Source organism: Oryzias latipes, chromosome 13, assembly GCF_053564925.1.
Source record: "Oryzias latipes strain Hd-rR chromosome 13, Olatipes_Hd-rR_3.1".
In the NCBI taxonomy this organism is placed as follows: domain Eukaryota; kingdom Metazoa; phylum Chordata; class Actinopteri; order Beloniformes; family Adrianichthyidae; genus Oryzias; species Oryzias latipes.
In genome coordinates, this window is record NC_136249.1 from 25,007,619 (window position 1) to 25,030,277 (window position 22,659).

The 22,659-nt window shown below is 38.2% G+C and overlaps 1 protein-coding gene across 1 annotated transcript in view; it reads left to right on the forward strand.

Annotated features, from left to right (window-relative positions):
- ncam1b (neural cell adhesion molecule 1b) overlaps nucleotides 1-22,659 on the forward strand; it is a 107,023-nt gene that overhangs the window by 5,712 nt on the left and 78,652 nt on the right. The gene's annotated exons all lie outside the window — the stretch shown is intronic.

A 22,659-nucleotide genomic window follows, 5' to 3' on the forward strand; every position in this document is an offset into this window, starting at 1 on the left:
ACAGGAAACATAGTTCTAGTTGAATCAACTCCCCCCAACTACAAACATGAATCGGAAATACGAGAAAATAAAAAGGGTGGAGGCGTTTCTGCACTGTTTAGAGATAATATTGCAACCGGCAGACTATCATTTGGTGTGTTTTCATCATTTGAGTATGTGTCCTTTAAGATTGAGTTAAAACAAACTCCTCCCTTACTCTGCATAGTTATGTACAAACCTCCTCAGCACAGCCAAAGTTTTATTGATGATTTCACTGAAATGCTCTCAGTTGTGTGCACAGACTTTGATGGTCTAGTCATTACAGGTGATTTTAATGTTCATGTTGATAATGTCAATGACAGAAATGCAAAAGAGCTCAATGCTGTCCTTGAAACCTTTGGTCTAATTCAGCATGTGAGTTGCCCCACCCACAGCAGAGGGCACACTCTGGACCTGCTCATCACAAAGGGGGTTACTATTTACAATGTCAGTGTGGTTGATGTCGCCCTCTCTGATCATTTCTGTGTATTCTTTGACCTGTCTGTTGCTCCCAAACCACCGCCTGGCCCTGCAGTTGTCCAAAGGAGACAAATAAATGAGAGCACTAGGGCACAGTTTGTAGAAATGATAAACCCTGAAAACGTCTCTGGTGCCAATGTTGATGAAATGCTGAATTCTGTTACTTCTAGCATCTTGAATGTTCTGGATGCCATTGCCCCTATGAAAGTTCAATTGAGAAAACATAGACAGAAAGCTCCCTGGAGGAATGATGATCTAGTCAGGGCACAGAAACAACAGTGCCGCAGAGCCGAGCGAAAGTGGCGCAAGTCAAAACTCCAGGTTCATTATGGAATATATAAGGCGGAGTTGTACGCTTACAACCAGATCTTATGCAGAACAAGGGAAAGGTACTTCTCTGAAATAATTGGAAGTTGCAGCAGCAACTCTCGTATCCTGTTCACAACAGTTAACAGATTAACTAACCCTCCAACCCAGCTACCAATAGAATTGGTTTGTACACCTAAATGTAATGAGTTTGCTGTATTTTTCAATGACAAGGTTCAGGGCATTAAAAAAGCCATCAACTCCACAACACATATAACTATCGAACGGCCACCTACTCACTCTAGGCTGACTCACTTTATACCTGTCACTGACCAAACTGTCCAAGAGACCATCACCCGTCTGAGCTCGTCTACATGCTGCCTTGATGTGTTACCCACTAGATTTCTAAAGTCTGTCTTGAACAGTGTGTTGCCATCAATTACTCAAATAGTTAACATGTCTCTTCAATCTGGAATATTTCCAGAGGCCTTAAAAACTGCAGTCATTAAACCCCTCCTGAAAAAGAGCGGTCTTGATCCCACTGTACTAAATAATTACAGACCTATCTCTAATCTGCCATTTTTAGGAAAAGTCCTTGAAAAAGTTGTCTACCAACAGCTCACTGACTTTCTCTTATTAAACAATTCGTTTGATGTTTTCCAGTCAGGTTTTAGACCCCATCATAGCACAGAAACTGCTCTTATCAAGGTAACCAATGACATCCGCCTGAACACTGATGACGGAAAAGTCTCTGTCTTAATCCTGCTAGACCTGAGCGCTGCCTTTGATACTGTTGATCATGGGATCCTTTTGCACAGACTCCAAGACTGGGTTGGCATCTCTGGATCTGCCCTAAGTTGGCTCAAGTCTTATCTAGAAGACAGGAAATATTTTGTTGAAATTGGGAGTTGTGTCTCAGTCTACATGGGCTTGAATTGTGGTGTGCCCCAGGGATCGATCCTGGGACCCCTTCTGTTCAACCTCTACATACTGCCACTAGGGCAGTTAATACGCAGTAATAACATATCTTATCACAACTATGCAGATGATACTCAGATCTATGTGTCACTGACAACAGGTGAATATGGGCCGGTGGATTCTCTCAACCACTGCCTCCAACAGATCAGCGCGTGGATGCAGAGCAACTTTCTCCAGCTAAACTCAGACAAGACCGAAGTTATTGTTTTTGGCCCACAGAAACAAAGAGAAATTGTCAGCAGCTACCTTCATTCTCTGTCTCTTAAACCCTCAAATCAAGTCAGAAATCTAGGGGTAATCATGGACTCTGACCTGAACTTTAACAGCCATATCAAGTCAGTAACATCAGCGGCATTTTACCACCTGAAAAACATTGCCAAAATCAAAAACATAATCTCAAAGCGAGACCTGGAGATACTTATTCATGCATTTGTCTCCAGTAGGTTAGACTACTGTAACGGCCTGCTCACCGGCCTCTCCAAACGAGCTGTAAAACAGCTTCAGTACATCCAGAATGCTGCTGCTCGAGTCCTGACCAAAACCAGGAAGTATGATCACATTAGTCCTGTGCTCAGGTCTTTGCACTGGCTCCCTGTACCTCAAAGAATAGACTTCAAAGCAGCTCTGCTTGTGTACAAGTCTCTCCATGGCCACGCACCAAAGTACATCTCTGACATGTTAGTGCCATATAAACCATCTCGTACTCTGAGGACCTCAGGGGCCGGCCTCCTGTTGATTCCCAGAGTCAGAACTAAACAAGGGGAATCAGCGTTTCAATAATCTGCAGCTAAAATCTGGAACAGCCTCCCTGAAGGCGTAAGACAGGCCTCTTCTGTGTTCATGTTCAAATCTAGACTTAAAACATTTCTGTTTAGCCATGTATATGACTGAAAGGTCCTATCTGCACCTTTCTTTCCTTCCTTTCTTTTTAAATCTTTTTTTTTTCTCCTTTTCTTTTAAAGTAAATTTTATGTTGATTATTTCTATGATGTATTGTGATTTTAATGCATTTTTCTGTTTTGTGAAGCACCTTGAATTACTTTGTGTACGAATTGTGCTATACAAATAAACTTGCCTTGCCTTGCCTTGCCTAGCACCGACCATCCAAGCACTAGGCTGCTGAAACTGTGTGACGACGACAAATGAACATCTATTCTATACTATTTCGTATGGGGGGAAAAGGCCGGCTGAATTGGCTTCATTTGGCCGCAGCCGGAGCTGAGGCATTTTCTATGGGTGCCCTCACACCTGCTCAGTCCAGTTCTTTATGTACAGTTAATGATTTAGACCCCGCAACTATGTTAAGTGTTGACTCACTAAAAGGACGGTGTATTCACACTACAGACTATAAGCTTTTAGGATGACGTCATTGCAGGATGATGTCACCACAGCATCAGGCGCGTGCCACCTAACGAGACACAGAAAAGCATGTAAGATGCGTTTTCAGCTGTGTTAAATAAACAGCATAACTGGTGAGGAGTTGGACCCTTTTTTTTCTGTCTGATAAAACAACAATCGTTGCTTTACATTTGTCTGTGGCTCATCCGTTGCTTCATTCCTAATCTGTTTACATCACGTGACGACTGGCTATTTTGGCTGTTTTGGTCCAGTTGTTACACTCCGGGAACGGATTGTAGTCAGACTGAGGAATCTCAGAAGGAACCGAAGTTCAGTCCGACTGGAAACGAACCGAGACCACTTCAAAAGATGGGTCAGAGAGTGGTTCCTAGTCCCCCGACCAGGGTCAACCTGGGTGTAATTCAGATTTAAAATTTGTTCCGGGTTATCGAGGGAAATGAGCTCTGGTTCACTTAAAGCGGACCAAATGTGTCCAGTCTGAATACACCCTAAGTATTTCATATTCTCTGAAACCAATAGTAAAGAAACAGCATATACTGCGCTCTTCGTTTCTCATATTGGTTCTTTTTTTGGTTGTTGTTTCTATTTTTCTTAGTAAACAGACTTTATCTTAATAAACGTATGAATAAATCTTGTAAAATCTTGTAAAATATTGACTATTTTTACTCATAGTTCCATGAGCTTGTTCTCATAAAATTGTGACCTTTTTCTCATAATTTTACTTTTTTTTCGTGTATTGTTTTACTTTATTCTCATATTTCATTTTTTTTAATTTTTATAGTGTCCCTTATACTCTGTTGTAGAGTCGTTGTCAAGAATGGAGGCAAATGACCAAACAATTGGATGATGGAAGCAAAATGTGTTAATTTTTGGAGTTTCCTTGGCAGGTTCAGTTTACCAATCATAGAAGTTTTATTATTATTATTATTATTATTATTATTATTATTATTATTATTATTATTATTATTATTATTATTATTATTATTATTATCAGTGATGTTTTCTAAGAATAATCCTTATGGAAACACGACTGAGCATTAATTTGATTTTTCAATTAGATAGTTAGTGGTTTGTAAACCACTAAGTGGGCTTTAGTGTCCTAATTTGTATGTTAATTTTTTTGTTGTTATGATAATACTACACAACAATGTCTTGTCCTATTTGCTATGCTAAGCAGGTCTTCAGGGAAAAACAATTAAGCATTCAGCTTTTTCCTCTGTGACAAAAATAGACACCATTTTTTTATTTTTTTAAATGAAAATTTTTAAAATTGTATTATAGGCTCAGAAAATATTAAAAACTTTTTTTATTATAAATGGACTGTCTATCTTGGTGAATGTCAAAAATGAACTGTGGCTCTGACACTTAATTCTTAATGTTATTCTGCTCAAAAAAGAATGTGCTTATGCACGTTTGTTTTGAAAAGCCAGCAAAGAACTGACTCCGTACAATTCAATTTTAATACGGCCTGTAAGGCTGCAGTTATCTGCTTTTCAAATCAGTTCAGTGTCGAAGACACAGCTCGTCAAGCAACAATCTTACCATAACAGATTACTTTCCCTCCCTTGTGGTGGGGAAAGTTCTTTTATCTAATGAATGAATGGGAGCTGCAGAGTGAGGGTCTTTCTAAAAGGAGGTGGAATTTTGTCAGGTGTGCAAAGCCCTGTTGTTGTCAGGCTTAACTAGGTTTCATATTTTTATTCCTTCAGCTTCTCGTTCTTTTGGTTTGAATAAATTGTTTATGAAGTGAGATTTAAAGCTGAATAAAGTGACGTTCCTTCAAGAATTTTTAAATTTCCCAAAGCTACTCTCTATGAAAAAACACATAAAACAGAACATAACCAATCAAGTTAAAAAAAAAAAGTAAATCCTTTCCGCAAGCTGTTGCATCTATAAAATGTGTTGCATCATATTGAATTCTTTTGCTTGTCTATTCACTGTGGGTTGCATCCCAGTCATGTCTGATACATCTTGCATTTGGTTAAATGTACATTGCAAACACTAAATTGGATCCCTAAAAAACTTTATTAATGAAAAAGGTTGTGAAAGACACAGACATGTATCAAAAACTGGGAGTACCAGTTGTATACAGATATGAACAAGATTCAATTAGTAAAAAGGTACAAAATTTATCAGGTAATAAATAATTGGTTTCCGGCAAACTTTGTTTCTACTGTCTACAGTTTTTTCTGTCTGATAAAACTACAGTAGTTACTTTACATTTGTTCGCGGTGCTGCTTGCTTGCTCTGCCAGGCCGTGGGCAGCGGAGCTCGCCAAGATTTTTACCCGGCAACTGGCTAGCATAGCAAGGCAGCCCATGTGGGCAAACACAAATGGAGTTACCACAGAGACTGTGGACAAACCCATTCAGGCCCACATTCTCTGCTCACCTTTAAAACCATATGGGTTTATATGGGGCCCCCTTTCTGGCTGTGTATATATATATATATATATATATATATATATATATATATATATATATATATATATATATATATATATATATGTATATATATATATATATATATATGTATATGTATATATATATATATATGTATATGTATATGTATATGTATATGTATATATATATATAATATATATAGATATATATAATATATAGATATATAGAAATATATGCTGTAATTTTTGTTGAAGATGCAAAACATGCAAGATTATACAACCTGTTCTTGTTCTGCCAAAAGAGGAACTTCTATTCACCATCAAAATTCAGTTTTTAGAAGAAGCGCCTTTTTTTCCATAAATCTTTTGTGCACATGGAAAGCATCTGCATTTTGTAAAACAAAAGCCAGAAACTGGTTTGTGTCTATGCTCTATAACTGAACTCATGAGAATGAGGTCAGCTGAACAACAGACCTTCAGCCCTTTGCATCTTAATAACCCAAATCCTCACACCACAAACGTTTTGAATAATTAGGCAGACAGTGAGATGAGGTGAACTAGACTGTAAGTCCTGGAAAAAAGACACTATCCAACTTATTCCATACATTGCATGGGAAAAAAAGAATAACCATGAGACCACAGTTGTCTCTGGATGGTCAGAGCAGAGTCACCTTGAGCATCATTTGGCCTGTAGACCGCAAAGAGCCAGGTGACATGCTGCAAGCAAAGGGATTCACATTAAGTAAGGAAAGTGAAATGACTCATTTTTCTTGACTGTACCTTCAATAACAAGGGATAGAAAAAGGGGTACTAAAATGCCTGCCGTTAACTTTCAATTGACCCTCACATTTTAGAAATTTTCACCGTGATTTATTGAGAAGCAACAAACAATCCTGTCTTTTCATTATCACTGCAACACAACCAACAGCAAATTACTGTTAAGTGAAATGGGTTACATTAGTCGAAAAAAAAGGATTCACAATAATAACATCCAAGAAATGGTTTCATCATTAACTCTGATAATGGATCATTTCAACGTTAAGCAAGCTAGTGGAATAGTTTCTCTTCACACACTGACCTTAATTATCAAAATGCTTCATTAACATCATTGAATGTTCTGATGGGTTTTCTTCATGATACTATATTTTCTAAAAAAAAATGAAAAGTAGGATCTTCATGAACATGTAGAAGTCTAGAGAGAACATAGAGAACATGCAGTGTTGGCTGAATAAGTGTGAAATGTTCATTTTGAAAATATTCTGACTGTCACTGGTTAGATGAGCCATTACATTGTGACTGGAATGAATAATTCTGCCGAGAACAAAAACTAAGTTATGTAAATCGTAAAGCTACCTTCACGCAGTCCTTGGCTACGTGCGTTCAAGCGGCCACTTCGAATGAAAAGTCAATGTTAACGTGCATAAATGTGAGTTTTGGGCTTTCGCGCTCAAAACTCTCATGTTCATGCATAGCTACGCACATTTTTACGACCAAATGTACTTGCTTCGCCTCTGTATTGTGTATGCCAGCCCATCTAGGCTTCCACGCTGCAGTTTTCATTTGCCACCCTTCCAAAGCATTCTGCCCTCCTCTCGCCCTCCATATGAAATATTCTAGTTCCGCCACTGTGTGAAACTTAAACGAGCAGTAGTGCGTGTCATGGGGTAATTTGTTGAAGAACGGACTCGGTGCTGTCGGGCTTGCTGACAAGTATTGGCTTTATTTGGCCAAATGTAGGAATTTTACATTACCACAGATAGGCTAAAAATGGACACTCATGGTTGTGACTAGTCACCAAACATGACTTTTCAACTATAGGAAAAGTAAGAAAAAGAAAAGAAAACTATCTTAGAAAAAGATCAATGCGGAATGCTTCTAGCCAAAATTCATAATAGAGGCGAGGAGACAGCGATGCGCAGCACTCCACCGTGCCGCCCAAATAATCACAATGCAGGGATAAATTGTAAGAAAAGAAATGAATCCCTTGGCCTTATGTGTTCCTAAAAAGATACAGTATCAAAGCCTGACATGAAAAAAATTTACTTTGGCGGCTCATTCATCCATTACAAAGGCGCTTACAACAGACTCTGTGTATTAAAATTTGATCAGAATATATGAATACCAGTTAATGCAGGATATCTTTATTAAACCACATCAGCGTCTGCAATCCTGCACCTGCCTATTCAACAGTCACATGCAGTTCATTATGCCTCCTTTTTTCTGTCAGTCATATCTAAGCTTGGCCATGGCTCAGCTGGGGACAAAAGTGATAAGAGCCCCATTGCTGGTCTTTTCAATTAGTTTCCCAGAAGAAAAAAAAATTAATCCCCGATTCTTCATGCCAGGATGCTTCCACTGATTCCTGCACAAATCTGTATGAATCATAATATCTTTGAACAAGACTTGGTGCTTGCACAGCGAGGTCATACATATCATTTTAATCTGATATAAGGAAGGGGATCTTGGGTTGAGAAGCATGTTTATAGTCTGTTTTTTGGAGGCTTTATTTGATCAAATCAAATCCAAAAACATTAGTAACTGCTCTTGAAACATTGGGGCAATTTTCGAAACACTGATCTGTCTATTTAAAGGGGAAGTAAATATTCTCTGGGTGCGAGTCGGTGTGTGCAGGTGTGAAGTAGGGGGACAGATGCAGGCTGACATTTGCTAAATATCCCAGACAAGGTGTTTCATTTAAACCCTTTGTCTCAGCTTGCATTTGAAAACCACCTGCGGCTGGAGCAGCAGGAACAAAGGAGCCTTGGACACATTTATGGCATCTAAGGAGCTGAGCACACATGCAGGGCTTAATTTCTTAACGACTGAAACAACAGGATGTTTTTTTTTTTTTAGTTTGTTTACTGCATCACTTGTTTCAGCTTTTCCTTTGTTCTTTTTTTAACTTTCCATTCTTCCTTTTCGGATTTTGGTTTTGGCTGGAACAGACAAATGGCTCCTCAATCAAAAATCCATTCAACAACTCCTGCGGGAGTAATTCTGAAGATCATTTATTAGAGTTCTGGTTAGCAGGAAAAAATGAGGTTGAAAAAGGTGCCAAGCTTGACCTTTGATGTTAGCTACAGCTATTGACTGTAAAAAAACAATGGATGAATTGAGGCGCGACATCACCCATAGAAAATGCCTCACCTCCAGCTCTCGCCAAATGAGCCCAAATCCCACACCACTGCATCTCCTTAACCTGCTACATCCATTTTGGGGCCATGGGGCAGCCTATCCCAACTACTATTGGGCAAAGGCAGGGTACACCATGGACACATCTATGGAAAGTACTGGCTGAGATGACGAAGTGTGATGGTTCCACTGACAACCCTGACTTCTTTCAGGCAGTGCCACACAATCACTCCCACATGCACACCTAAGCACACTTAACCAGTGACCAATTAACCTATGGGGATGTGTTTGGACTGCGGGAGGAAGCAGGGAGAACTCACACATGATGTTAAGACTGAAGGGAGGGAATTTGAAATCTTAAATGATAAAAAAAATCGTAAATATATTGAACATATAACAAACTGGAACATGACCGTCCAGAAAATCTCTGCAACAACAAAAGACTCATTTACATTTACATCTTGGATGTGCAGCTGCAATAAGTGCAAACTAAAAGGTGTGATCACGAAAAATCATGGACTAATAGTTAAACAATTTAACTAAATCAACTGAAAAAAAACGTAATATACGTAATATAATTTAGACATTATGAATCAAAACTAAAGACCAAGATCCTTTGACTGATCATTGAAAACATTACAATATTCAGATTTATCAATAATTCAAACAAAAAATAGAACAAAAATGCAGAGGAAGTTCAAACATAGTGTTTTTATGTCTACTGCAGTATGTACAAACTGTAAGGGTTTGTTTCAGGTTAAAAACTGGACGTTCAATAAACAAAACACCAATTTTCCTAATGCGCTACATCCCTAACGGGGTCACGAAGTTGCTGGAGCCTATAATGGCCACTGTTGTGCAAAGGCGGGGTACACCCTGGACAGGGTGCCACTCTGTTGCAGTGCCACACAATCACTCCCACATGCACACCTAAGCACACTTAACCAGTGACCAATTAACCTAGGGCAATGTGTTTGGACTGCGGGAGGAAGAAGGGAGAACTCACACTTGTATGTGGAGAACATGCAAACTCCACACAGGTAGGTCCCAGCTGGGATTTGAACCATGGCCTTCTTCCTGTGGGGCTACACACTGCTCCACTGTGCAGCTCCGTATTCAAAACACTGTTTTCTATAAATTAACAAACATAGCTTCTAACTTAATAGTGAGGATATGTTTTAATATTAGAGACTTTTCTTATTTTCAGCAGCACTTTCGTCATTTTTGTTAGCGATGCTTTTATTGAAAATGCAATTCAGTATCTCATTAAAGAACATCATTTTTAAAGATAAAAAACCAAATAACTGGAGGTGTGTATTTCCCTTTTTATTTAACTGTACATGTAAGGTTAAAAAATACACTCACTGAATTGAAAGCTAATGAAGCAGGTGGCTGCATAAGGACAACCCAAGTCATCAGGTGATGTAATTAATTAAAACAAAGCATTTTCATTTGTGCTTACTCTCCCTCTGTCTCAAAGAGCAAGCCAAAAAGTTATCAGTAAATACAGTTTTTCTCTTATGAGTTTTGCTTTAAAAGTAAACACATTTTAGGGTTGAGATGTTTACAGTTTTATCTTGACTGATGCTTTTTTATTGATACTGTTCTCCAAAATTCTCACAACAAAAAGGTGAAAATGTGCATCAGGTTTCCATCATTCTTGGAATGCATTTTGAGGACTGGGAACTGGCACAGCAGTTAGTAAATGATGGGTTCATTCCGAAGCTCTTTGCAGTTGACAGGTGTAAAGGGAAAAATTGTCACCTGAGAATCAATCCCCATTTTCAGAGTCTCCTTTTAGTTTTAATTTCAAGTCAACCAGCTGATTGTCTCACATGGCAAACACCACATAAAGGACCACAACAGGTATAAAGTTAAATGTACAGCTAAAAAGTCAATCAAAATTTATAATGACTGTAATACGAAAGCCATATGCTATAGTCAGTTCAAGATTTTGGAACCTTTTACTTGACTTAAGAGTCATTTGTTTCTAATCAAGGAGAGAGAAAAACTCCAAATTACATCATAGGCAAGAAAACTAAGGGTAAATAAGAAAAAAAAGAGAAAAACATACAGGTCCTATCACACATATGTTCAAACATGAAGACATAAATTGATGAATTTGATCGAAAATGGTTTTGGTTGCACAGACTTTTAAGTGTTAGGTAAACTTGTTTTGTTTCCATGTATTTTAAGTTAGGTTAAGTATTTTTAAGTGTAAAATGTTTTTTTTGAGCACACAAAACAATGATTGTTGTGCTTGGCAAAGTGGCACAAACATCTGTCCACAAGCATTCATGTGCAGGGACTTGGCAGGCCACCGGGGAGCAATGTGGGCTTCAGAATCTTGCCCAAGAACCAAGAACACATTGCAGGTTGAGAGGTCGATTGCATCAGCTCTTTGCCATCGTCACTCCATGACCACTGTTGGAAGTGTCAGTTAAAAACTCTGTCTCTGCACGACAAACAAATCTGTGTCCTTCTTTGTTTTTTTTACTGTACTTGCATTTTAATAAATCTAATTATCAGCTGATGTTAAGACTGAAAGGAGGGAATTTGAAATCTTAAATGATAAAAAAAATCGTAAATATATTGAACATATAAAAAACTGGAACATGACCGTCCAGAAAATCTCTGCAACAACAAAAGACTCATTTACATTTACATTTTGGATGTGCAGCTGCAATAAGTGCAAACTAAAAGGTGTGATCACGAAAAATCATGGACTAATAGTTAAACAATTTAACTAAATCAATTGAAAAAAAACGTAATATACGTAATATAATTTAGACATTATGAATCAAAACTAAAGACCAAGATCCTTTGACTGATCATTGAAAACATTACAATATTCAGATTTATCAATAATTCAAACAAAAAATAGAACAAAAATGCAGAGGAAGTTCAAACATAGTGTTTTTATGTCTACTGCAGTATGTACAAACTGTAAGGGTTTGTTTCAGGCTACTTGAAAATCCAAGCCACAGTTCTCCTATTGCATCATACAACAATTAATTTCTGGTCTTTTAGAAGTGAGTAAAGACGATTAGGTTACTTTCTGCTCTAAAGCAAAGGCGGCTGGGCCAAACAAAATGAGCAACAGGCAGCATGGCTTTGTTCTTATTTTTCCAACACATCATGGCCAGTCAAAAAGGAAAATAAAAAGTAAAAGCTTTCCCTTCAAAGTTCTTCCTATTCTGTTTGAAGCCCATACTGTACTTCAAATGTCAAGTATTATGCCAAAAAAAACCCATCCTGCTCTACTTTCAATTCTTTTTAGCTCTTTTTAGTCTTCAACTATTGGAGGAAATATTTCAACAACTTTAACCAAAACTAAACTAACCTTTTCTAACACAAAGTTTTAACTGGATTGATTTCAAATATTTTTTTCAAAAGCAGTGTTAATGTTAATGGAAAATTGGGTCAGTCTACTAAACTAGACCTTTATTTTTGAAAAATGTTGGAAAATCTACACTTTTATGGCTGCTTCAATGCATCTGACCTGCTTTTCTTCAGAAGGATCAACCTTTTAAAATTCAAAGCATAAACCATGGGTTGTCATCAATTTAGAGTGTTAAAAATACTTGGTTCTTTTATGATTTTAGGTAAACCATAATTTCAAGGAGATGAATCAATAATTAATAACTAAAAAAATAAAAAATAAAATAATGATAATAATAATGTGACTATTTGAAGAGCTCATCTTAAATTTTCTCTTTTAGCTAAAGATTCTGAACTTGGACTAAATGATTAGTGTAAGTGCTAAGACATAAGGAGGTGTCACGGACGGGCAAACAGGTGAGAACCCAGATGCAGGGAGAAAACAAACCACAGAAAATGTAAAACCAAGAATTTATAGAATAGGTAGAATAGAACTTTATTGATCTAACAAATTACCTTGTTACTGTAGATCTATCAATAACATTAGAGAAATGGTAAATAACATTAAAAATACATTTTAAAAATTCATAAATTCTTAACAACACACATAATTTGTTGTTCTTATTATTTATTTACTTTTAATTTACAATTGCAAATGCAGCTTAAAAGAACATAAATTCAGAGAACTTGGCATAATGTAAGACAAGCTAACACTGAAGACTCAGGGGTCATTATTTAACTGCAGGGGCTAATTAGCAAAGTGCAGGCAGCAGAGACTGCTCAAGAGGATCCACAGGTGAGTAGGCGGAGTCACAGCAAGCCTGCACAGAAAACCAAGAAAGGCCAAATATTAGAACTAAAGAAATCCAAGCCAGTGAATCATAACAAGAAGAGAAAACTGACAACAACTTTGGTTTAACTCCATCTTCTTCTAACACTAATCTGGGAATTTAGAGCTGTTTGGACAGAGGCCAGATTAACTGGACTTGTGATCCTGAATAACTCAGCTTTGCCTGTATATTTTGAGTATGATTTGTAAGTTGCAAATTGGGTTCCTTAAAGTAAAACAATTGTTTTAAAGTGTTTCATCATTATGGTCAAGTTCTTTCCAGGGTCATGAAAGAATTGCAGCAAATTCCATCTTCAGATGGAGGATACACCCTTAACCCATTCAAACCGCCCATCCCAGAGACAATCTGGGCACAAAAAAATAATCCATACTTCTAATCATCATTTAAATTAACAGGTATTTGGACAGTACTGACAAACGAATCTGTTCCAGAAAACAGTAAATCCATAACAGATATGAAACAGGACAGAAATAAGAACAACTGGTGATTCTGTGACTATAGTTTTCAAACACTCGATGATAAACCACACTGCAGTGGCAGAAGTATGAAAACATGAAAAAAAAGTTTTTATAACAAATAAGGAGCACTTTTTGAAAACAAACTGAGAGGAAGCACACACTATAATATCATAAATCGCATTATAGTCTCTGAAAGATTGAGTCCATTTCTCTGCAGTAGTTCTAGCCTTTCTGCTAAGCCTTCCACCCAGCTGAGGAAAAGATCAGAGAAAAAAATTAGGCCACAGAAATCCGTACTCTGCTATACTTTACCCTTCAAAACTGCATTCATAAAACAATCAATATCTCCACCTTGTTTTTCAATATGCCTCCTTTGTAAAAAGAAAAGTTCCATGCATGGACTATGAGAAAGAGCATCTGCAAAGTGAAGATATGCTGCCCTCACTTGTTAGAAACACCCCATTACAAGAGGAAGTCTTGATGCCAGATATTCACCTTTTTTGTGGAATTGTATTTATCTGCCATGATTTTTCTGTATCTCTAGGTGGCAGCATATTTCTTAGTAATGTTTTACATAAGCAGATACAATAAAAAGCACAGACTTATAGTTGTGTAAGTTGGAGTGAGTCCTCCATTTTATGTCTTTTCCTTGCTGAAATATACAGTCAAAGTGGGTTAGAACCTCTTTTAGCTTCTATTGCTTTGCCACATTAATGCAGTTGGTTAGCCATGTCCATTGTGGTCTTCACCAAAAGGCTCAAGCAGTTTTCATTCACATTCTGACTCTTTAGTTTAAAGATGAACTGAATTCTTTGTGGGCTCTTGGTGACTCTGTTGGTCTGTGGTCTCAGAACATTCCTCCTGTGTTCTGGTTTATGTTGATGTGGTAGTGGCGAGGTCCTGTCACTTGTCTGGCAAGAAAACACTTGACCAAAGGCCTTCTTTGTGCTTGAGGTTGGCTGAAGCCGTAGAATGACATCTGGCAGTGACACCTCATGTCTCCAGCGGTGACGGCAGACCAGCGTTTAGTAAATTGACTGATGACAATTATATCTTAATGTCTCCGATTATAAACAGATCTGACAATACATTTCCTCTTTTTGCTGGCTCGCAATAAATATCCAAAAAAGAAAATGTTAGAGCATCTCTGTGTGTAGCTTTGTGTAAGCTCCTCCAGATCTCTGTCTTTGCAGATTAATATCAGCGGTCTACAAAGAAGCCTTGTGTGCCTTCCAGGACAAACTCTCAGGACAATGAGCCCACTGTGTGACAACACTATTTCCCACTGAAGCTAAATGATACACACCTTCTTGTCCTGAGAGTTTATAAAGCTCTGTCTTTCTGCAGTAAAGGTGATCTCAAAGGTTATCTCACAGTCATTCTGCTGGTGAGCAAAGTTTTGAAACGTACTGACTGTTTTAAAACTTTATTAAGTTAAGCACATTCAGAAAGATGAATGGAAAAGCCATAAAACTTTATATATTTGTTCCAAAACAAGTCTAAGGTCCAAAAATCATTGTCATCAATCCCAGTCAGATGTTTGCAGTCAGTAGCTGCGTTTCCATTACACACATGTGCAAAACTTTATCAAAATTCTTGAAATGTTGAAAATCATAATTATGCGAATAAACACAAACTAACTCAGTCATTCAAAAACATGGCGATGGGTGAGAACAATACTTTGATTTCCAACAGATACATTCAAAGCTCTGCCACGGCACTAGCGCTCATCATCACCAAAGGAGACATTGGCGTCTTGTTCAGACCATGGAGCGGCAAGCTCTGTGCAGGTGGGAGCGGCCCAAGGCAGCCAGTGTTATGCGATTGTTGGTCAAGTCACTCATTTAATTAAAAAAAAACAGGGTTTCCATTGAAGTTTTGTGAAATATGTTACTTACTGGGCACATCGCCCAGGTTCTACAGTTTTTAATCCCATGACCCAGAAACCAACGTGCACCTCACTACTGTATAGGATTTCAAGTTAGATATATGAATATATGGATGGATGATAGATGAAGAGAGATAGAAAGAGAGAGTGGTGAGTATGTAGGTGTGAGTACAACTGAGTGCACTTGTGTGCCATTCCTTTGACCAGTCAGATGTGAAGAGGGAAAGAGGAGGATTGCTGCAAAATTGAAGCTAAAAGAATGCAGCATACAGTCAAACTTTCATCTTCCCTTATCATTGCTGGGATTTATAATTTTGTAAAGTTTATTTGATTGTTTTTCTACAAGAAGGTTTGACAACTAAAGGGAATTCAAAAAGTTTTTTTTATATAATTTTGTTAAACACTGTTCAGTAGGCTGTTTTCCTGTATATTTCCGTGGTTTCAGTCTGTGAAGGAATTTGTTTTATTATTATCATTGTTTAAATGTATTTCTTTAAATGTTAACTTAGATTGACCTTGTTACCTCTTCTGAAAACAGTTGTGTGTTTGTTCATCTGCTTCTCATCCCAGCAAGGAAGAGAGGGGGGTTTACGACACACTGTCCTGAGCTGATAAGTGATACTGTTTAAACTTAGAATCCAACCAAAAGGGTCATTTGACGACACCCCCTAATGAACTTTTTGTCTTTGTCTTGAATTGTTACCTCCCACTTGTGTTCTTAATAAAAGCAGCACAGGGAGGGGCAGACCTTTGAGAAGAGAAACGTGGTGGACCTTTTCCAACACATTTGCTCCTCTCCCTCGTGCATGAGAAACTTGATTCTTGTTGTGGTTTGTTGTTTATAATTGTGTTTTTCTTTAATGTCTAGATGCATTTATCTGACATTCTTTGGTCCATTCGAGCCGGATGACAACATATCTGCGTCCTTGGGGGAGGATCATGCCGATTGAAGTCTGTGCACAGCCCGTGAGACTAGGTCTCCGGAGGAAAGTCCGTCGTAGTGAATTCTACGCCGGCCAATCGACTGGTCTGATCCCTGGGTCCGGATTGACGTTATTCGTTAACCAGTCAGACCACAACGACAAGGCAAGTACAGCGCTTTTTCAGGGGTTCGAGTCCCCGAAGTGGCCCAGAATTCTGAGGGACAGGTTCAAGTCCTGTTGCCTAAAACACGTGTGGGTTTGGAGTCCCGGAAAAGTCCAGAATTCTAAATAAAGGTGTAGGTTCGAGTCCTGCAGCCTAAAACGCGTAAGAGGGTTCAAGTCCCTAAAAGGCCTAGAATAACAACAAAAATAAAATAAAAAAAGTTTTTTTTTGGTGTGAATGTGTGTGCATGTGTGAAAGGAGTGAACTTGTTCGAAGCAGTGAGCAGCTGGAAACCTTGCGGTGTTAACACAAGGCTGCTTGAACACAAGGCTGCTTGTTGGAGTAGAACAAGATTTCATCTCATTAGGCTTTAGGTGAAAAGAACCCAGAGTCTAAAACGGGTTTTGCTCCTGGGAGGACCCTAAACGTGTGACCGGATCAGACAATAGGTCTGACCTAGAAGCTTGTTGCACGGGGAGTGAAATTCGGTCCTGAGAGAAATTCTCTGTTGGTTCTGATCACGCTCTGTGACTAACATAAATAAAAGAAAAAAGAAAAAAAATGGGGGAATTCAAATGAAAAAATATATATGGAAAGAGGTTCATCCAGATTCAACTACATTCTTGATAAAATGGGATAAAAACTAGGATTTTAAGGGGAATGTACTGGATTAGTTCAAAGGTTACAAATTAAAAACAGAATAAAAAATACAAAAGAAACAAAAAAAAATAGTGAAGAATTAATTTGTGCAAAACTGTGGTTAAATGAAGCAACGAAAAATAAAGGGTGGCATTCAGAAAAGTAAAACTAGATAAGCATGTCTGATTGCTAAAAAAAAGTAGGATAAATCAGATGTGCGACTCAGACCCCTGCAACAGCTGGCTGCAGCAGGCTGCAGACCGAGCAGGGGCAGGATGAAAGGGGGGGAGAGCAGAAACCAGCTGATTTCTCACCTCCTCCCTACCAGGGGACAAATGCTCCTCTGTTGACGGGTTTTAACCCACCAGTGACTGATTTAAATAAACCAGAAAAAGAAAAAATAATGTTAGGAGGAAAAGGGAAAAAACTTGAATGGAGTAAAACTATGGGGGTTGGTTTGGAAGAAGCTGGAGAGCCATCTGAACCCAATGATTGAAGTGTCCAATCCTAGAGCTGGAGAAGATGGCCAGAGGCCTACACTTCTTTTGCTTAGCACCTGGACATTAGAGGATGTACGGAAGGCAGTGAGGGGAGTTATCTCTCACGGGCAAATGATGGAAGTTCAGAGAGCTTACCATCTGAATGGCATTGAATGTCAGCAAGCATGTATGACTGCTATGAAAGCAGACTGGGCAAAAGTAAAGGAATCCTATGAATGATGACAATCCACCCAGACCTCTTCCGCATAACAGTCTAAGAGTTAATTCAAAGTCTTACACTTTTAGGACAAAGAATTAGAGAAGCCTTTCCAATGAGACCTGATTATGGAAAGATTGGTCAAACTAAACAAAAAGATGGAGAGTTAGTGTCTGATTTTAGAGTCAGATTTGAAGAAGTTTTTAAAGCTAACAGTGGACTCAGGGATAATGATAATGATGATGGTCCCTATAGACAGCAGCTGAAACAAGCTTTACTGCAAGCTATGAGACCAGAGATTGCAGACTAGATAAGGAAACTTTACGTTGATCTACCAACAGGAGCACTACAACAGTTTAGGAATTTTGCTGTTCATGCAGAAAAAGTGATGGTGAATAAAAAGAAATTTAGGAATCAAAGTGAACATACATTTTGGCAGGAGGAAAGTAGTGATGTGTTTTTTGGAAGGAATGTGAACAGAGGAAGAAATTGTGGTCGTGGAAAAGGAAATTTTAAAGAAAATTTTAGAGGAAGGTCTAGAGGAAGTAGCAACAGAGGGTCAGAGCAAGTTGATGATGGATGTTGGATTTGTGGACAGAGAGATCATTAGCTGAGAGATTGTCCTGAAAGGAAGAAATCAGATTGACTAGATGGTAGAAGTAATGTCAAGATTAACAATGAATCTGAACCAGAAATTCAACGAATTTGTGATGAATTTTTAGATCTCACTGAAGTTTGTCTTATGGAAAAGCCAGAAATAACTCTTTATGTTCAGGGACAACCGTTTGTTTTTCTTTGTGATTCAGGGGCTTGTAGAACTGTGATAAGAAGTTATTACAATGATTTTCCTAAGTCAAATAAAACAATACAAATGAGATCTGCAGATGGTCAAATTGAAACTAAACATTAGAGTAAACCAGTTTGTTTTGAAAATCCTGACACTAATGAAACAACAAGCATTCCTGTGGTTTTAGCACCAAACTGTCCTTTTAATCTTTTAGGGAGAGATGTCATGATAAGATTAAAGTTAGGAATTTACCCCACCAGAGAAGGGGGGATGCAAGCACGACGTTGCCCCGATACAGACATCTGTGTGCTAGGAGGCAGAGGTGAACCACACTATTATTGGACTTTAGATCTACCTAAAACTGATCTTGGACAGACTGCAAAAAACTTAATGGAGAAAGCAAAAGCCAGAGTGTCACCCCATGCAGATTTTATGTCTTCAGACATTCTGTATGTCATGTTAAGATGCAAAAAGTCTCCTAGCCCTGACAGGAGATATGATGAAGCAGTGAGTAAACTAGGATTTCAAAAAATGTACAATAAATGATTTTTATTGGAAAGCTGAAACTAGTTTCTGTACTGTGACAGCAAAAAAATTTAATGTGTACAGAAAGAGTGACAAATTGGAAACAAATGGCAGATGCAGTTCCATTTATTTCTTGTACTAAAGGTTCACGACAAAACTGGGAAGAAATGAAAGAACATGTGCAGGAAGTGACTTATACTTTGAACAGGCAGAAACAAAGTGGGGTTTAGCTGTTGTAACTCAAGACAAGGTTCTGAAGGTAGGACCCCTGCGTGGAAATTACTCACCACAATCAGCAGAGTTGACAGCCTTAACTGAAGCATGCAAACTGTTTAAAGATAAGCCAGTTACAATCTATACTGATAGCCAATATGTGTTTGCTACAGTGCATTTGTTTTGTCAACAGTGGAAGAACTGAGGGTTAAAACATCAACAGGAAAACCAGTAACGCATGTAGACTTACTGAAAGAATTATTGACTGCTGTAATGTTACCATCTAAAGTAGCAATATGTAAATGTGAGACACACACACGAAGAACAGATCATAATTCTAAAGGTAATTCCTTTGCAGATGTAACAGCAAAGCAAGCTGCAACAAAAGATGTAGAAAAATGCACAAATGAGGATTTGACTGCAGATGCAACCGATGATGTTTTAAAGGAAATGCAACACAGCGCACCGAAACAAGAAAAAGATTTATGGTTGAAAAAGGGAGCAAAGTTGGAACAAGGTCTTTATGTCAGCACAGAAGGTAAACCTATTTTACCAAAATCCATGTACAAATGGGCAGCAATTTTGAGTCATGGGCTTTGCCATGATTCAACAGGGGGGATGGTGAACTTATTAGAGAAATATTATACAACTTATGGATTTATTCTCTATAAAAAAATTTTGTAAACAATGTGTTACATGTATGCATCATAATCCCCAAGGCACTGTTAAATTTAAGAGAGGAAGATTTTCTGAACCACCTTTTCCTTTCCATACAATCCTTATGGATTTTATTAAATTAAATAAAAGCAAAAAAAATTTGAAATATTGTTTAGTGATTATTGATGCATTTTCCAAATGGGTTGAAATTTTTCCATGTGCAACACAAGACGCTATTACAGTAGCTAAAGCTATTTGTAAAAGAATAATCCCAACTTTTGGCATACCGCAAGTGATAAGAAGTGATAATGGTACACATTTTGTAAATCAAGTGATAGACAAAATAGCTCAACATCTTTGTATTGATTTAAAGAGACATTGTAGTTATCACCCACAGAGTGCAGGATTAGTTAAGAGAACTAATAGCACTATCAAATCAAAGTTAAAGAAATGCATGGAAGAGACAAACAGACAGTAGCCTGACTGCATAGACTTAGTTCAACTAAGCATGCGTATCACACGCACAGCAGGTCAACCTTTAACGCCTTTTGAAATGTTGTATGGACGTTCTTATAGGTTACCAGACATTGATCCTACACAGCAACATTCTCCAGATGATGATGCAAATTTAGTGGATTATTTGAGAAAAATGTTTACCACTAAAGATGTGCAAAGGACAAATCAAGTGCCAGATTCCTTTTTATCTCCACAGGACACTTCACCAGTGCAGGTTGGTGACTGGGTGTTTGTGGAGGCCATAAAAAGGAAATGTTGGTCCAGCCCACGGGGGGAAGGGCCATTCCAAGTCCTGCTGACTACACCAACAGCTGTAAAGATTGCTGAAAGGACGTCTTGGATCCATCTATCACACTGCAAGAAAAAGCATCTGGGTGAGGCTAATTCCAACTGCTAGGTGGGGAAGTCTGACTACAAAGGGAGGCAGCTGTATAGAAGCTGCTTGTCTCAACGTCAGCGAAGCCGAGACATCCACCTAGTCTTAGGGAAGAAAGCACACCAGAACTCTTTTGCACTACACGGATCCTACACTGTTAGAGGACTTGAGGAGGTGATGTGCTAGTAACCTCTCCCTCCCGAAGATAGGTACATATCCACCATGGCGTGTCCAACTGGGCTAAGAGACAGTTTATTTTGTTTACTGTTCCTGCTATTCCTGACAGGAGCAACCACATGGATTCGATTCTTTTGGAATCATTATCCACCCGCAAGAAGAACCACCAGTGAGGAAAGAAACATTTCTCGACGATGGCTGAGTATTGATGAACATGATGTTTTGAATAGTCCAAAAATGAACATAACTCACCTGTATATGACAAATTCTTGGTATAGGTATGTTATGTTACTGGCTAAGGAAAAGAATAGATCGGATTGCTATGTTTGTTCTGTAATTGAAGCTTCATCCCTACATCCTAATTTGCAGGCAAAGCAATTTTCTGAGTGGAAAAGCGACTGTGTTATTGAATATAGTACCAGAGGGTATATTAGTACTGGAGCCGTCACCACTTCAAATGGAACTCTTGTAAGACCGAGTTGTAAGAGTTTGTATCAGTTTAAAAAACTGAAATTGACAAAATCATTAGCTCCATATGCTAGTGTGGAACCAGGAACTGTGTTTCCACATTGTGTAACTAACAATGGCACAGAGTTTTTAGGAACTTTGCCGATAAAGATGTGTCATGAACTTCTTGTTCCCTTCACAGTCCAGATAATCAATGACAGAGTTTCCCATGGTTATGCTGTTCCCTGCCCCAGAGGATGTTGTGTTGGATCTAATCCAGATTTAATGCCAGGTAACAATGGTACTTATGTGGTTGATCAAATGTTTTGGTTATGTGGGCAGGCCCTCTACCTCAGTCTGCCTAGAGACTGGAGTGGGATTTGTGCTTCTGTAAAGGTCACAGGTCACACTTTCATAGTTTCTGCAGTCCATGAGCCTCACCTGCGCTACAGACGTAACCTTATTGATGTCAAGCCACATGATTCCATTTGGGGATCACATGTACCTGAAGACCATGAACACTGGAATACTGGGGAAAAGGTAACTATGGCATTGTTTCCCTAGGTTGGAAATGCTAAAAATGCCCTCAGAATTGAGACCATTGATTATTGATTAGGATTATTTTTGAACGCTACAATTAAAGCATTTAAAGGCTATAGTGAAGAAATGTCAAGCATGAGACTTATGGTTCTACAGAACAGATTGGTTTTGGACTTATTGGTTGCTCAGGAGGGAGGTGTTTGTAAAATGTTAAATGATACCTGTTGTACATTTATTCCTGACAACACCGATGAAGGTCACAGCATCACTGAAGCATTACATCAACTTGAATAGGTTCAACAGGCAATGCAGGATGACAGGAAACCCCAATCTTGGGATTTCTTCTCCTGGTTTGCTTTTGGTTCCTGGTGGCAACTTTTGTTAAAAATAGTGACACCTATTCTTATGGTACTGATCATATGTTGTGTGTTCACTATGTGCAGTTTTCCTTGTATTCAATCTATGATTTCCAGAGCAGTGAATGGTGGAGTACAAAGTGTTCTTATGAGTCAAGAATACAACTTGTTATTAAAGGGAGAACAAGATGACTGTAATGATTTTGAAATTGAAATGACTTGAGAAAAAAAAAAAAAAAACTTCTCATCTGAGTGTAAATTGAAAGTGTTATGAAAATGAAGATGTCACAGAAAACTGAAAAGTGATGTGATATTGGATGTGAGATTTTGACATTTATCAATGATAAAAAGGAGGGAGTATGTGAAGGAATTTGTTTTATTATTATCATTGT